This window comes from Nematolebias whitei, chromosome 6 (genome assembly GCF_014905685.2).
Source record: "Nematolebias whitei isolate Nwh7 chromosome 6, NemWhi1, whole genome shotgun sequence".
Taxonomy (NCBI): domain Eukaryota; kingdom Metazoa; phylum Chordata; class Actinopteri; order Cyprinodontiformes; family Rivulidae; genus Nematolebias; species Nematolebias whitei.
Window position 1 is genome coordinate 49,395,816 of NC_056503.1, and position 5,476 is coordinate 49,401,291.

A 5,476-nucleotide genomic window follows, 5' to 3' on the forward strand; every position below is an offset into this window, starting at 1 on the left:
AAACAACTGGGGTCTTTCAAACAGCATCGTTTGGTCCAGTTCAGGAGAAACTTCATGACGTGTCATTTCAAGGTTTGACAAACTCACTGAATAAATCACATTTCAGAGTACCAGACAACACTGAGCCCCTTAGAATAATAAAAAAATAATAATGTTAATAATAATAATAATAATAATAATAATGTTAATGTAATGATCCGATATAAACCCACACAGTTTGATTGATTTACAAAGATTTCATTGAATTAATCTGGATTTTACAGTTTGGATCGATGCTGCAGCAGTCAGGAGGCATGGAGAGGGGGGGGTGGAGAGAGGAGGGTGGAGAGAGGTTCACACAGAGCGGAGGAGGAGGAGGAGGAGGAGGAGGAGGAGGAGCAGCTGCGTCAGAGCTGTTTGTGCCGAGCATCGTAGAGGAGCATCATCACAGACCATCATCATCATCAGCGGCTTGTTTACAGGTAAATGAACCTGCTGTTTCTCTCTCAGATGTGTTTGTTTGTTTGTTTGTTTGTTGTTGTGAGGATGATGATGACGGATGAAGAAAGATTTAAGAGAATTCTGCTGTTTCTGTGCTGCGTTCACGGACTCCCTGTTACACCTGTTATTTTATTTTATATGTAAAAACCCTCCGTCCTGCTGCGTGTGTGGCTGAAAGCAGAAATCACGTCTTTTGGCGCGCGTGCGTGTGTTTCCATTGTCTCTCCGCGGGGCGTTTTTCTCCGTTTGCTGCGCAGTTTGGGTCAGAGCTGGAAACCGGAGCGGATCCGGTTCAGACCTGATGTTCTGTTTCAGGAGCATCAGTGTGGGCTGTAGTGGACTCTGCAGACCCTAACAGGCTCGTTCTGGTGGATTTGATCGGATTATTTCGGTGTTTCTGTTGGTTGTAAAATGGAGGCTGAGGAGGAGGAGGAAGAGGAGGAGGAGGAGGAAGAGGAGGATGCCATGGCCGCCTCATCCTGCTGCTTCCATCAGAATCTTTCATTCATTCATCAGAGAAAAACCAGCAGTGATGATCATCAAATGTTGGTTTGATGGTTTCCAGCCTGACCCAGGTCTGATCCAGGTCTGATCCAGGTCTGACCCAGGTCTGATCCAGGTCTGATCCAGGTCTGATCCAGGTCTGATCCAGGTCTGACCCAGGTCTGATCCAGGTCTGACCCAGGTCTGATCCAGGTCTGACCCAGGTCTGATCCAGGTCTGACCCAGGTCTGATCCAGATCTGACCCAGGTCTTTACCAGGGCCCTGTTTATTCATTATCTATCCCTGACACTTAAATGACCAACACTAACACACTATGCGCTTTTTTTTTTCATTATTTATTTTAATATTAAATAGATTAATTATAAGATTAATTTTAAGAGACAAAGTTAAAATAATCTGATGTTTGCTAAAAATGTTCTCAGTTTTTGTTAATTTGCAGAAATCGTTTTTTAACGATGAGATTAAAATGTGTTTTAACACGAGGATAAGAAATTTTACGTGTTTTTGTTATTCGCACAGAAAATTAACATTGAAGATGTTTAAAACGAAAAGTTTCTAAGAGAGCAGGGACTGTGGAGGATTCTGCAGGAACCAAGGCTAAAATATTTTATTTTTTTATTAAATCCAGCTGTGAACATGGTGGGTCAGGATTTTTTAACATTCTGCTGTTCGGTGATAAAACTGAATCTATTCATCTTTATTGTCCTCCACAACAAATCTGACTCATCTGAAGCTGATGTTGATTAAAACTAGAAAGTTCTGGAGAAACTCTGATGCCACGTGGCAGCCATTTAAAATATGTGATTTGACAGTACCATGCGTTGGGTTCTCTCTCAGCTTCCACTTTAACAAATTTCTGCTCATTATGGTAAAAAATTATTTGAGGACTTATAATCACTTTTCTTTTAAGCCAGAGGCCATCTTGGATTTTCGAGTTGGATTCAGGGAACGTTCTCAGCTATAACCTCACCAAATGTGTATGCTCTGTATGTGTAAAAATAGCTGAGTTGAAGCCATTTAAATTTAGCTGTGGCAGCCATATTGAATCAAAATGGCTCCCAACATTAAATGATTATTTTCTGTGAGTTTCAAACAAATCCAACAAGCTGATCATGAGGTATGTTGCTAACAGACAGACCATCTACATATATATATTTTTTTTAAACAAAGTTTTTTTTATAAATTTTTTGTTTATGGGCATACAACAACAACAACAACAACAACAATGAAAGAAAAAACATAGAACAAAGAACAAGCTCCCACACTGGATCAGTCACACATACATAAATCAATAACACAGGCACTGACATGTTTTCCACATACAACATAAAAGTCTGCCACGTGTCCCAAAATCTTTGAACAGAACCCTTCAGGGTAGATCTTATTTTTTCCAAATGCATATGATCCATCACTTCTCTTATCCAATGTACATATTGTGGGGGATGTGGGTCCTTCCAACTGCACAAAACAAGTCATGTGACCAGGAGAGAGCCAGAAGCAATCACATCCTTCTCGTACTTGCTGAAGGACGTCTCCACAGGGAGCACCCCAAACAGTGAGATGAATGGTGATGGGTGAACAGTTTTGCCACATGTCCCAGAGGTGTCAAAAATAGATTGCCAGAAGGTCTGCAGTTTGGGACCGGTCCAGAATGTATGCTGGAGTGTAACTGGAGTTTGTTTGCAACGATTGCATGTGGGGTCCATGTTGGTTTTGATCTTGGACAACTTGGACCAGAGCAGCCGGTGCACCACTTTGAATTGAATCACAGCATGTCTCAGACAGATTGAGGATGAGTAAATGTTCTTAATGATCCTTCTCCAGACTGAGTTTGATATGAATTCCTCCAGGTCTGTTTCACATTTCAGTTTAAGAGAGTCCAAGATGGACTCATGATATGAACTGAGCAGTGTATAGATCTTGCTGAGGGCCTCCTTATCAGACCTGCATTCTAAAATCTTAACCACATAATGTTTAGAGGGGTACAAAGGAAAACAGTCAGTTAAATCTCACAGAATGTCTCAGCTGCAGATATCTAAAAAACTGTGACTAAACTTCTGTATCAGCTGCTCAAAAGATGCAAATCTACCATCAACGCACAGTGAATGTACTTCCCTCAAGACCCAGGTGTCAAAAGCTGCATCAGCTACTGAGGGAGTGAACTATGATTGACACAGATGCCGGAAACAGTAACTCTGCAGAGTTAAAAGCCCTCCTGAACTGAATCCAGATCTTAACCGCCCAGATAGAACAGATGATTGAGAAAAAGTGGCTAATGTGGCAAAATGTTGCTTCAAACAAACCTGCAATGTGTAGATACCGTAAGGTCTTTTGAAGAACTTCTTGAAGCATGGTTGAGACAAGAGACTGGTTCACACTCGTGAATTTTCACATTTTTACAGCACCATATGTCAGAGATATGACAAGTTAAAAACCCTTCTCACAATGCAATCAGAACAAATAGTTGGCAAAATTAAAATGGGGAAACAGGAGATGAAATGGTAGCACTCTGCCGTCTAAGCACCTCATGAAAAAACGTAGCTCCTTCATAACGCCCTCTCCAAACCAGACATACTGGTGGAAAGTCGACAAAAATGCCTACGTTTTGATATATAATGTATAAGCATATCTTAAAAGATGTGGCGGTAGGAAGAGGTTGTTCGATGACTTTCTGACTTTTGTGCAGAGACCACTCCCCTTTAGATCATGTGACCTCACTGTGGCAGTTAGAAACTGTTAGGAGTTCCGTCTGTGTTTTTCAACTAGAGAAATGGCATCTTTGCAAATTATGTCGCCATGGTAACTTGAAATGCCAGTAAAAGTAATAGCACACGTCACAACGCTGAGCCGGTTGTCTTGCTACATCAGACTGAGTTCAGATGGGCTGAAATTTTCTTCTTCTTCTTGTTTTTCTTCTTGTTCTTCTGGTTCTTCTTCTTCTTTAAGACTTTCCCTCTTCAGGGATCACCACAGCGAGTCCTCCTCCTCTATCTCACTCTGTCCTCTGTCCTCACTCCAACTAACTCCATGTCCTCAACATCTTCATTTCTGACACTTCCAGTTCTGTCTCCTGTCTTTTTGTCCATGTCTCTGTCTCCAGACCATACAACATAGCTGGTCTCACCACTGTCTTGTAAACTTTTCCTTTGACTTTTGCTGACACCCTTTTGTCGCAAATCACTCCTGAAACTTTTCTCCATCCACTCCATCCTGCCTGGACTCTCTTCTTCACCTCTTTACCAGATTCCCCATTTTCCTGGACAGTGGACCCCAAGTCCTTGAAGTCCTGCACCTTTGTGACTTTGTGTCACTGTTCAGTTCAATTCAATTCAAAAATACTTTATTAATCCCAAAGGGAAATTATTTGTTGTTGTAACTCATTGTCCTCATTTCATTAAAGATGTTATAGATGCTGATGGCTGTAGACAGGAAGGATCTCTTGTAAAGGTCCATCCCACAGTGGATCCTAAGAAACTGGCTGCAGATGCCATCCGATCAGTACACCCAGACTCGGCTGGCCTCTCGGTTCCCTCGGGCTGTAGGACCGCCCGAATGCCGAGCAGAACTCCTCCCAGAGCGATGGTCACTCCTCGTCTGCAGAGCTCCTCGTCACTGTGGACAGCCAACTGTAGGTGCTGAGGGACGATCCTGTCCTTCCGCTGTCATGAGCCGTGTTTCCTGCTAGTTCCAGGATCTCAGTGGTCAGACACTCGAGCACAGCTGGCAGGTAGATGAGAATGCGTCCACAGAACATCCTTTTCAACTCATTTGAGATTTGTGGCTGTGGTTAAGATATTATTTGAGCTTTTGAGATGTTAATCAGCTGCTGTTGGTTGTAGAAAACTGCCTTTTTGCCATGGTTACGCATCATAACAAAAGTCCAAAACTAAAAAAGTTTCAGTAAAAATCCTTCCAGCTGCACAGCATCTGATACCAGAAGAAACAATCATCCAAAAAATGTGATTTACATCCAGAAAAACAGGAATAAAAGTTTCCAAAAGCAAAATCTCAGAATGGAAGTAACAGAGCTGCTCCAACATGCAGCCACCTGGAGCGGCACAGTTCTAGAACAATTCTAGAACAATTCTAGAACAATTCTAGAACAATTCCACCTCCTCCCTCTCATTCACACACATGGACTCAGTCTTACTACGGCTGACTTTCATTCCTCTTTTTTCAAGTGCATACCTGCACTTCTCCAAGTTCTATGTTCTCACCACAGATCACAACGTCATCTGCAAACATCATAGTCCACGGGGATTCCTGTCTGACCTCATCTGTTAGTCGGTCCATCACCAGAGCAAACAAGAAGGGGCTCAGAGACGATCCTTGATGCACTCCCACCTCTACCTTGAAGCTATCTGTCACTCCTACAGCACATCTCACCACTGTCCTGCTGTCCTCATACATGTCCTGCTGTCCTCATTCATGTCCTGTACCAGTCTAACATGTCCTGATGTCTTCATACATGACCTGCTGTCCTCATACATG

General features: G+C 42.5%; 1 protein-coding gene across 1 annotated transcript in view; it reads left to right on the forward strand.

The window, feature by feature from the left end:
- Nucleotides 1-362: 362 nt before the first annotated feature.
- The window catches only part of clip3 (CAP-GLY domain containing linker protein 3), a gene marked incomplete in the record, with an annotated part of 16,871 nt that continues 11,757 nt past the window's right edge, over nucleotides 363-5,476 (forward strand). Inside the window, 1 exon segment of the mRNA XM_037677743.1 lies at nucleotides 363-461.